At 33.3% G+C, this 12,946-nt stretch overlaps 1 protein-coding gene across 36 annotated transcripts in view; it reads left to right on the top strand.

The window, feature by feature from the left end:
• NRXN1 (neurexin 1) overlaps positions 1 to 12,946 on the top strand; it is a 1,076,423-nt gene that overhangs the window by 758,178 nt on the left and 305,299 nt on the right. The window lies entirely within an intron of this gene.

Here is a 12,946-nt window from a genome sequence, read left to right as displayed (position 1 = left end):
GCTTTTTATAGACTAGTATCTTGAGGCAGAGTCTGGTGAGCCACACCTTAACCTGTTTAGATGGAGCACCACTGGGCTATTGCAAATACTTCAAAGGCCTACCTCCTTAGCTGGACCTACACTTGAATGCACAATCTAGACTTACTTTCCAGCCTCACATTCACCTACTTCCTACTCTAATTCACACATATCCACTTTTTTATTTTGTTTTGTTTTTGTTTTTCCTTTTTTTGTGTGTATTTATTTTAGCGTATTATGGGGGTACAAGTGTTAAGGTTACATATATTGCCTGTGCCCCCCTCCCCCCTCGTGTAAGGGCTTCAAGTGTGTCCATCCCCCAAACACACATATCCACTTTTAATATATGCACTTCATGAAGCTTTTTTTTTTCTAATTGCCTATGTGCCAAGCACCTTTCAAAGCACTGGAAATACAGAGTCAAATGAGGCATGGCTTCTGACCTCAAGTATCTTAGAATCTAATGTATAAGTTTCATTCTACTGGTATGTTAGCCTCAGAAAATAGACACATAGGCTGGCATTTCAAATTGTCATGGTTCAGAAGCACAATTAAAAGCAACCAACAATCTCACAATTGTTCTAGGTTTACAAATGTGAGCCCATTTAGCATCCATTAAAACCCCAAAAAGGAAAAAAAAATTCTCATTTAGTTAATGAGGAAAAGAGGCAGTGATCACACAGCTGGTAAGCTGCAAAGCGAGGCTTGAACCCATACAGTCTGACTCCTAAAATGTGCTTAACCACTGTTGATGCGGGTGAGAGTTCAGCCACCTCAGGCTGAACCCAACAATTCTGCCTTTGGTTTATTTAATGCAGTTTTATGAAGTCAAAAAAACCCAGCCTTTAGCATATCACATATCACATGATTTACTGAACATTTCAGACATCTGCTACATAAACCATTTTGTCTATTTATAAATAAACAAATAGAAAATTATCTGACTTACCAGTTGCCTCAAACATTTCGTGGTTAGCTAGCTAGTGTTTGCAATCTGGTTTGTAAGTTTGGAGCATAAGAATTTTAAAGACAGGGAAACATAAATAAAAATATATATATACCAGTAATAATAGTTAGTAAAAAGAGACTTCCAAAGTAACTTTGTTCATGCTAGTTACTCTCTTCAAAATATTTCTTCTTCTACTTATTCCTACCTGTCTTCCTCTCTTTCCTACTCTGGTGCTTTTTTTAAATTTATCTTTGAGGCCTGCATCATATGTTTTATATGTTTGTGAAGCCTTCTTTTGTCCCCAGGGCAAAACTAATCATGTCCTTCTTGGTACTATCATAGCACTCTGTTCTTAATTCTATTATATTACTTTCCATAGTTGTAGCTATTTCTTTTATATGCATTTAATGCCCCTTAAATTGCAGTCTCTCCTAGGTCAGTGAGCATTTACTCTATGTCTTGACTTACCTGTGTTTTCACACACTAGCACTGTACTCCTTAGCTACACCCTAAATGTTTACTGATGAAGGAATGCATGCCTGAGAGAAGGGAGGAACAAGTGAACTCCCTTGCTCCCTTACTAGTGACTTGTGGCCTCTCTTGCTGTCTTACTGGTAGTTTTCCATTGTATAATGCAGGAGCTCACACCAGGAGTGCTCTCCTTGGAGCACAGTATGAGGAAGATTCCCAAAGGATAATGGTGAAAGCATGTGATGCTCTCCTGGGACTTCCTATTTACTATTCACTGAGGCATACACACACAAGACAGAAACTCCAGGGCTAGGCCTATCATAAAATGGACTCATTATTCATGTGTCATTTTCTCAGGGAAGGAAGACTTTTCTCTTGGACCATCAACTAGCTCCACATTCAGGTTCAAACATTCCAAACAGGTGGTCACTTCTCTAAGATTTAGTCTAGGTAAACTTCTTATTTGCTGTCTGTATTATTTTGGGTATCTAGATAAAAACATCTATAATATATATTTCCCTGCATTCTCACTTGATGAGAAGAGATGAAAAATCCAGCTGATGGATGAATAAAACAAACCAAAAAGCAACCAAAAAAAATCCTCGTGTTGTAACATAATTGATTAGGAATGTGGAGGTAATCAATTTCCACTACCCTACCCTGGCAATTTGACCATTCTTTTTTTTTTTTTTTTTTTTTTTTTTTTGCTTGTTGTGCCAACCTCTGATACTTGCTTAACTGTTGCAGATGAAATTGGTTCTTTATTCATTAAAAAAGTTTGTTTTTTTTAAATACCTTAACATATGTTAAATGCTTGAAAGTATTAACAGTTAATTTTCTTAAGTAGGGTTAAATTCCCTCTCTGAAATCATGCTTATCCTATTCATTTGCTTAGTAAGAAGAATAATAACTAAACAATGCTATTTAGCATGTGTTGAGTGCTTACTATGGAGCACACACTGATCTAAGCACTTTGCATAAAATTATATTTCATGTAATATTCACAATAATTCATTGAGGTATGAATTATTACCTCAATTTTACAGATGACCAAACAGCATTTTAAATAAATTGACCAAAATCACATAGTTGGTAAATAACTGCCTGGATTTGAACCAGCTGAATATGACTTCAAAGTTCCATTTTTCTTTAGTGCAAAGAAAAATTTTAGGCTAGCCCAGATACTTTTCCAAATGATCATAAAATCCAAATTAACAGTCTGAAACGAATGAGTCTTTATAGTGTTTGTGTTATGAGATTCCTTAAGCATGGGCAGAAGCTAGAAATTCTGTGACCCTCAACATGAAAACACCAAATAACAACAGAGTGCCATGACATAGCACATGATATTTTCTATTAAAATTCCCTTCATGAGTAAAATTATAAGTTTCATTGCTCTTTTCTGAGTTGTGCCTAAATGTAGGACTAAGCTAATGCTGCCACAAGGGTATTGGCCTTATATGGCGATGCATATAAAAATAACCCACATTGCTCTGGAAACTCTAGTAGGAGCCACGACTTTCAGTCTTTCTCCAGGTCTAAAGTTAATGCATGAGGCCTAGCCGGCTTGACCTACTTTTTTTTTTTCTTAACCAAAAAGCAGAGTAGAGTCTCTGTGTATCTGAGCATGTAAATGAGGGGAGAGAAAGGGAATTTGTCTATTGCTTGCAGCTCTTGCGTACTGCACATTTTCCTGACAGAGGTATTCAAAGGATAAGTATGTTGACTTGTTCATTATTGTTAATTAGCAGTAAATTCAGGCTTTGGGGCTCCACATCCCACAGGGCATCAGCAGAGAAACAGGGTTGAAATTTTAGCACTAATATGTGCAGTAAGGTCAGGCAGCTGCCCAGGTAGGTTTCAGAACTGAGTTCATTTGATCTTTAAAAGGCAAGCATTGCAGAAATATTTTGCCTGGTAGAAAGAAAAAAATTTTAAATTCTAGCCCCACTCCCAATGCCTAATTCAAGACCAGTGGTTATTTAGTGATTTGGAACTGTCTGTGGTGAAGAGTGTTGGGTAAATACAGTGGCTAAGGATGTATTTGGCATTTGTAATTGCTGCATAGATATTGTTCATTATGTGAGGAACATGCTATAAACATCAGCTTCATATTTCATTAGTTTTACAGTGAACTTTCTTCTCAGTAGATTATATTTCTATTATTTAATTGTTCTTTTCTAAAAATATTTAGTGACTTTTGTGGAATTCTTCTAACTATCTAGACATAAACCAGATTTAATAGACTAAGGATGCATAGAGTTAGATATGAGAGGCTAATAATATTTTACAACAGGCTATTCAGAAGGAATTGAATTTTTATTTGTTGCCTTATTAATGACAATCTCTATTTACCTTTCAGAAAAACTCATATTTTTAATACATTTCATTTTTAGATCATAAAATTATTTATGAAAAAGTTAAATAATATGGCAATGATGACAATCAATAAAAAGTAAAAACTTCACATAATATGCCCACTTTTGTACTGTGATGTCTAAAATTCTAATCTTTAATTTTATACATGTACGTATATTGTACATTTATTTTTGTGTGTGTATAATTTTTACATATAAATAGCTGTATAATGGTGACACACCAGAGCATTTGTCAAAAAGATGAAATGGTATGTTCATATTATTCTGCAATTTGATTATTTTAGTTAATATATTTTAGACATCTTTCCATTTTAGAGCATATAATTTCATATTTACCTAATAGTATCTTATTGTATGTATGTGCTGCAATTTATTGAACCATTCCTTAATGATGGGTATATTGTTTCAGCATTATCAGTATTACAAACTGATAATTTTAATCTTATTAAAATATAATTTCACATAAAAATGCATATATTTTAAATATATATTTAAAATATATATTTTAAATGGTTAAACTCCTACAAGCAGAACCACTATATTTATTACTGAGTTATCCTCTAAGAACATTGTACTGTTGAAAGTCTCCACCAGCAGTATGTGAGGATATCACAAACTGGAGTGTTTTAGTATAAAAACAAATTGGTCTTATTATTTCTTAAGATACTGAGCTCCATAGAATGATTTCCTTTCTGGCATATTTCATTTGAGTGTGTATATATTTTAATAATTGCACTGGTATAAAGGAAATACCAATGCCCTTTAACTTTATTTACAAACTTTCTTGTGTATTCTGGCATCATTCACAAAACAGCAATGGGCTAAGGAACTTGGAAAACAAGTTCTTGAATCATGTAGCTCTTTTCAGTAATACAGTGGCTACATAATATTCTTGGAAGAGCCAGGCAGGTACGTGGTTAATATCCTAATGGGAAGCAGTACTTGTTTCAGAGTCTACCTCTGTGTTCTTCACCTTCTACACATTCCATAATTCTTAATTTGGCCCCTAGTCACTTCTTATTTCAATCATGCAGTCCCCAGGACTCCTGAACAGCAGTGGAACGTGACAGGCTTTTAAATGTATTAATAGTGCCAACATTATTGTGCTTAATCTTAATGTAACAAACAGTAACAACAGACATAGTCTGCTATTAAGCATTTAGTGAGGCATAGATGCCTTAGCTCTTGATAGACAATTTAAATGACAAAGTTCTTGAGCTCAAAGGGTGGATTATATCAAGCGACTAGCTCATATGTTCTGTAGCATTTGATAATAGCTAAGATTAAATTGAAAGGAAGTAAGATGTTCAGAAGGGGGAAAAAGATGTACCTACTTAAGTTTTTCAAATTCTACATGTGATCATTTACTTCAGTCCTATTGTATCTATTGTAAGCTAAATCACAGCTGGTAGTGAGAACCACACTTAAAAATTTGAGAACATTTTGGTTAGCTTGACAGGTTTTTTTTTAGTAATGTATGAATATAATTTAAACGTGTGAAATATTAATATAACCCAAATATAGTTTTATCTTTGCACGTTTTGAATTGTCTTCAAGGTGTTCTAGTTTGAGTTTTATTAATGAAGGGTAAAAATGAAAATATGTAACTGTAGTGTTTAATGGACACTGAAAATATTTGATAATGCCATGGCTATCTATATCATATTCACTAACATATTTAATAACTGAACATATGCAACTTGCTATGTTAACACATGGTGCTGAGCAACAGGCAGTCCCATTTGACAAGTCGTTTTTTACTTTATTTCTTTATCCCCAAACCCTCTCCAATAATCCCAGATTACAATGTGTTTTGATTTGTTAGGCAGCAAGCAGATAAGAAGGATTCTGTTCTCTGCTGTTTATTTCCAACAGGTTGTTTGGCTTCAGGATACAAAACCCATGAAATTCTAAAGTGAAATAACTGAACGAGAATGGGTAAAACAAACAGCACAACTACACAACAATAAAATACATGTATTCAATACAAAAATGGGTAGAGTACCACCTTCAAGAAAGCTCTGCACTATAGCTATGTGTGTGATAACACCAGATCAGGAAGAAAATTCTAGCAACCATCTTCTCAGCAAGAATCAGTTACTTGGTAGGCGGAGTATTTAATTGTGATAGTTTTTGTACGTATCGTCAAGTTGCCTTGCTTAACTAGCAATAACTCTTGTCAGCAGAGGTGCCCAAGGGGAATTGGTGTTGTTTGGTGTTGTAAGATTTGTTCTCTGAGGATCAATTCTTTGGAGCTTTCCATGAGTTATTTTCCAATCCTTTAATTGCTTGTGTCTGGGAAAAAAACACCTGATATACATTCTATAGCTAAAATAAGATGTCTGTCTAGCTAATATATTTTGAGATTCACAGAAAGATGTGGAATTGATAATGGCTATTTCAAATGGGTTTTAGCAAAGATTCTGTACAGCTATATTGAAAATTGTAAAATTGTTGAAATTGGATGCATCCTATTGAACTTCAAGGATTTCTGGTTCGCTTTGCATGGTGAGGAAATTATACTAGCTTGGAATCTAAAATGTGAAAAGGCTTGGTTCAAATTCCATTGAACGTTCTAATGTAATATCAATTATCTGGATGAGGAAAAGCAATTGTGGTTCAGGGCATTCTGCGTCTTTTCAGGAAATCTTCTTTAGCAGGGTCGGCATAGTCCTCAAGTAAGATCTGTTTAAACACTCACGGCATTAGTCTTTCCCTGGCATCAAAGTTGTTGCAATATCTATCTTTGCCTCAAAAATGCACACTAATTCGCAGAATTCAGGGAAGTTCTCTAGGTTTGCACAAATGGGAAAATTAATTTCTTTCCATTGAAGGAGTAATGAAAATGATATTTCCCCCACTTTCACACCCCTCTCCTCGGTAATGGTGAACTTCAGGGCTTCTGGTTGGGGGATTGGGCTGATTATGCTCTCTGTTAATGTGACTCATAATCCACTCTCAGACTGCCTGTAAGAAAATATTTCAAAATAAGTGGTCAGTTCAACACCTGTTTTCTGGTTAATGGAAATGAAGAGTAAGGACATCTTTAAAGTGAGAGACTGGACCAGAGGTTTGCAAACTTTGTAAAAGCTTGTTTTTCCAGTTTATACTAAGGATATAGGTACCTCAGTAATTACACATTGTATACTTTATTTGGTCATTGAAAATAAAGAGTTATATAAACCTAACCTCATAGGACCTTTTAATCAACTAGGCTTGAAAAAAAAATATTTTTGGTAAAATTCTCATATTCTGACTAAGTTATTCTTTCCAAACCCAGAGGAAGGTCTTCTACATTAATTGAATATTATTCTCCCCAACAAAGGCACATAGCAAGACAATATTTGAAATAGTAAAATTTGTGTGGATAAGATACAGATGTAGTGTAGTCACAAAACAAATTGTTATCTTGGATGAATTCCAGGGTTATTTAGGTGCAGAACAGCTAGATGTGGCTGTTTGTCTTTTGCTATGCCTGATGGAGCAATGGATCTGATAGGCCTGTTTGAGTACAATGAAAGCAGGTCACCCTAACTTAAAGTCTGAATCTTTGAAGTGTAATTACTGTTCATTCAAAGGAATAAAACTTGTAGCCACTGGAGTTTTGTGTATTTGGAACATCCCAATGAAGCAAATATCTAAACTCACTGGCAATAGAGAAGAAACAATTTAATGGTTTTTGGTACATTTTTCTTGAAAACTATTTAAATAATATGAAATAAAATTGAATATTTTTTGAAAGATCACCCTTACTTTGTTTTGCAGATGTAATCGGAATGCATATATATTAAAATTAAGATCAGCTAAAGTGTCACTAGGTGTAAAGTTGAGCTTTTCAGATCCCTATTAAGTTTCAAGACTTGGAAAGGCAGGTCACTTAGAGGCTCACTTGTAACACTTTAAGATTAATGATATCCTAATCCTAATTTTTAAAAAGGAAATGGACCATACTGCCATATAAACTATGGCTTTGCTGATGGTTTAGATTCTGTCTTAGACTCCAAGATAAACAATTTCCTTTTTCTCCTAAACCCTGGGGGTGCAAGAGGCTGTAATTGTTGTTGCTGAATATGAAGCTTGCTGAAGTGCTTTGGCCTCTTACAAACAAAAAAGAGGTATTGAATTTTAAGAACACATTCAAGTCTCCAGAGTGTGATGAATATTCTTTTACTCTGAGAGAATCATTCTCATTTGACAGAAATCATAGGGTTGATAACAGGAGCAAGCATGTAGATCTCTCCAGAAGGGTGTCTGGAAGATAATTGGCATCCAATTCCCACTGAAGGTAGACAGTCTTTCATTCATTCTTGAATCATTTCTTGAAGGCTTTAAAGTGCACAGAACCTTGTTAAGTTTCTTGGAATAAAAATGTGGACGAGATATCGCATATGCTTCAACAAACTTGAATAGTGAAGACAGATTTTTAAAGAAAGAATTTTTTAAGACTGTAAAGACAATAATAGAAGCACTGAAACTTACAATACTGCACAAAAAAGGATTAGTGAGTTTTGTCTTGGTACCTCAGGGGCACCTTTGGAGAGGAAGGAGTTCAGGCATGTGTGGGTGAGGAGTTTGGCAAATAGGCAAATGTAAACAAAGGAGGCCATCAGGAGTAACATAAGCTAAGGTTAGATACGACACGGTGTGTTTTACTGATTGTGTGCCCTGGAACATAGCCCACAGTAGGCATCAATAAATGTATTCTGAATGAATGGCTAAATGAGAAGCATCTTATCTAGTTTTTCAATAACAATAACTTAGACTGAGAGAAAAGGAGCAAAAAGATTTTAACAAATGTGAAAGTGATGTCATATTGCAGAGAGACTTAAGGTAACAATCTAAAGCTTTGCTGTAAATTTTTGTTGTTGTTTGTTTTATTCAGCATAGCATTCTGGGTTGTAAAGATGACCTTCAACCAGGCATACATGCTTCACAGACCCGCAGAATATACATGCTGTTCTAGGATAGGTTCCTTGGGTCCCCTGTTATATGCATAATTCGCTCTGTCCGTCTCTTTAGGTTTTTCTGGAACATGATCTATCTTTGGAGTTGAGCTCCTATTTATAGATTTTTTGTATATATACATACTTAGAAAAATAGTTTTAAAGCAAGTAACTATAGATCCAGCCCACATAAATGAATGTACTGTGATTTTAGAGATTTTTCTAGATTTTTTTTCCTAATCACTTAGTTTCTCAACTAAGTCAATGTGCTCAGCAATAGTGATGGATGGAATCATGCTTACTATTCTCCCATAGTTTGTCCTGTTCAAAGGTGATTTTTAAAAGATGTGATTGAGAATAAATCTGTTTTTTAAACAGTCTTTGCTACTCTTAATATTATCAAAATTTATTCTGTAAAATATATTTATTGTGGTGCTCATAATCAAGGATTGAGAGAAAAATTTTAGAGAAATGTCAATATTATTAGGAGGCACTGTTTCTGCTGTGTCTGTTTTGCTATATAAAACTTCTGATTCTTTTATAATTACCATATTAATCTTCACTAGTGTCTGACCCAGGTGTTATACCAGATCACCAAAAACATGACAAGGTCATTGCTTTTGACCCTTCAAAATATTACTGAGAAGCTCGTTTTTAGCCATAGTTTTTGACAGCACAAAAAATAGGGTCTGCCATAGATATTTCTTTACTTTCTCAAATAATGATATTTCACCATATACTGTGTGTAATTCAGAATTTGTGTTTATTCTGGACTTGAGTTCTCTGCTTTGAGGATAGCAGGTACATGTTTAGAATTATCCCCAGAACTGAAAATCCACTTTTTGGAATTATGTTAACATGGTGCCATTGATCATTAAAAACCTGAACTTTCCACTCTACTAGCATATGGAGAAAATTAATGTCGAAGTTCTGTTGTTCCCTGAGGCTATGGCTTTCTTAGCTCAATAAAGTACTTTGATTTTTTTTTTTTTTTAATGGCTTGAAAACAGAAAGCTAAAAAAGAAAAGGCTGTCTTTTGGCATATCTCAGTCTCTGCTTTCTTCTATTTTTTGAAAAATTGTTGATTTTGGAGGATCTCTTCATTTGGTATCATGAATATAAAAAAATGATTCAAAGAAAGTAATAATTCTGTTTTCTAATACTAGTTTGTAAATACTTCAGATATACAGCTTAATGCCTTTAAATACATTATCCCTCATTCAACTTCAAAATTAAAATTTTTAAATTGGATCTATCATCCTATACTGTGTTGCTATTTTAAAACCAAGCATCCAGTTTGAATAAAAAGTAATAATTTTTTAGAACATTTACAAATATAAAAATAGTAAAAATTTAGAAACAATTTATGAACTCATTTTGGCATTAAGACATTTAAAAAATAACTTTTATGATATCATCTACTCTCTGTTCCACTCCCTCCATTCTTTTTCTATTTACAAGCATATTTGACTCTCTGAAATATATAGCCAACTTAACCAACTGAAGATTTAGCCTCATTTATTTGTGAAATTTACTTCTATTAGTGATAATTTATTTATTAATAGATGTTTTGTTCTGTAAAGACTTAGCTAACATGATTAAAATATCCAAATTATGAATTTGTAAGTATTTCCAGTCTAATGTAGTTAATATTTTAACTGCTTTCAAATAACCTCTTTCTATAACTCTTGTTTCCACAGTAGGATTGTTTGCTTCACTTGCTTTTAGCATTTAACTTATCTGATTAATAACTAGGGAACCAGAAGAAATATGGTAATTATGTACTTGTTAAAATATTCTTTGGAGAATTCATTTTGCATAAGTCTTTATGGTTGGCCAAAGTATAGGATACATGCTGTTGAACTAAAGAATAGACATAAATAATTGCCTGCTATGCAAAATTTTGACTGTGTAGCAATTATCCCTTAATTCATATTGTCTTGATTTTTATATCACTATTAATATGATGATCCCTTATTTTACATATTGTTTTAGATTTCAAAGTGTTATACACAGTCTTTTTTAAACACCTTTAAAAGGTAGAGAAAGTGGTTTTTATTGTACACGTTTAATGAATGAGAAAACCAAGGCCTAGGGAAGATAAGTGGTATCACTAGTAAGAGGATAAGCAATGATCAGAATTCAGGTCTTCTCATTTTAATCCTATTACTTTTTTACTACACTTTCATTTATGAATTAAATGTTTACCCCAATATTATTTGATCAAGACAGTTTTAGATATAAGGACTATAATATTCCTACTTGATAGAAGACCATGTAAATATGAATTGGATTCATTGGTTGAAGAAGCACATTAGCACATACAACATATGATGTTTACTTATAATGGGTCTCTAGTTTAAAATGTGCCTCAAGGATATAATAAGGGTATAATATCCTTTACTTTCAGAAAGCCTTATATTAAACCTTTGACTTTAATGCAAGACTAGAAAGAGATCAGCATATTCAATTAGTAGAAAATAGGAGAATTGGAATAGAGGTAGAATGTAAAGGGACAATAATACCATTCTAAGAAAAAATAAAAGAAGTATGCATCAAAAATAATTTGAACTCTTTGGGGAATACAGAAAGGTAATTACATAAATAAAGTATTATCGCAAATGAATTGAGGATTACAGTTATTTATCTCATTCTGTGATATGTAGAATTCAGGTAATAGTTTGGCTGCAAATCAATGACCTCGCTATATTAAAATGAGCTGAGTCCTAGCAATGCTACATATTTTATTTCTCCTTCTATCAGCTTATAAAATCAAAATAATAATAATATACCTCCCAATCCATGTAAAAAAATAATTCTGAAGTTCAAATGAGGCAGGATGTGTATGTACTTTGGAACATTCAAAGCATCTTGGTGCACCATAAAACTATGCAGTTTCTAAAAATCATGCAAGAAAGCAGTTACATTACCTTAGAGCCAGACTTTGTTAAAGTAGTTTGTAGGATATGTTATGACTTTTACATGAAATGTAGAGAGATAGTCTTAGGAAACTCTTCAGGAAAATTAGAAAGGTTAAATTTCTATATTTAAGAGCTGGAAATACCTGGAATAAAGACTATATTTTAATTATCCTAAAATACTGTTTTATAATTAGGTAATAGATTTCTTTATGTACCTGCTGGAATTAATACTGTTGTTGTATGGATTAGTCATGCCAATGTTTATATCAGTCTCTTCCTGGGAAAAATGATCTAAATTATTTGACAGTTTACCTATTAAGTACTGAAAGTATGGAATATAATGCTGCTATTTGGGTTGGAAAGAACTGAAAAGATTTAGTCTTAACAGATTTTCTCATGTATCTCTTATGCAATCTACTTAAAAAAGATAAAGACATATGTCCTCAAGATTGTCTCATTTAGGGACAATAATTGGCTATGTTTAAGAACTACTGTGGTCATAGTGAGTGATTCCTAGTTCTTCCTGAAAAACTTTGTCTTTGCTCTGGTCTGATGAAAATTATCCAATGCTTTGAATTAAAATACAAAATATCAAATTTTGTAAAATACAAAATATAAAATACAAGTTTGTAGGTGAATTCAGAATTGATGTGACTGTCACAAGCTGAAATGAAGTGTCAAATCTAAAAACATATGATTAGCTAAGGGCCACATTTGAGTAAATATAAAATAAATAGCAAGTGAGTAATAAAATTTACAATTTAGTAATCAGCATAAGCTTAATATAAGTCAGTAGTGGGCTAACAAGTAAAACTAGTTAATTTCAGCATGCATTAATTTTAGAAAGATGGATGTGATGAACTCATCTACACTGATCACTTGGCTAGGGTTTTGTGGACTGCTCTATTTGTCACACTTTCTAGATGGAGTATCTTCAGAGGTGCATAAGAAAATGATAAAAAAAAAAAACACCTTGAAATCAAGTTATATTATACAATCATCAACAAAGTTAAGAGTGCTTAGGCTTCTTGGTTAGGAGTCCCAAAAGGAGATTACTTGAACCAGTACATAATAACTCAAGGAGTCATTATAATCAATTGACTTGAAGTAATATCTAATGATTACAGTGGTTTAGAGATGGAATGGGCTACCTCAAGAGGTAGTGGGTACTGCAAGTCCCTTCTTGTGGAGACTGGACAGATTAAGCATTGGATGGCTGGCTAAACAACCTCTAAACTTTATTAGATTTTCTTATTATTCTATTAT

The sequence above is a fragment of the Microcebus murinus genome, chromosome 3 (assembly GCF_040939455.1).
Source record: "Microcebus murinus isolate Inina chromosome 3, M.murinus_Inina_mat1.0, whole genome shotgun sequence".
NCBI lineage: Eukaryota > Metazoa > Chordata > Mammalia > Primates > Cheirogaleidae > Microcebus > Microcebus murinus.
Note: the sequence above shows the minus strand (reverse complement) of the source record. Positions and strands in the feature narration are given on the sequence as shown.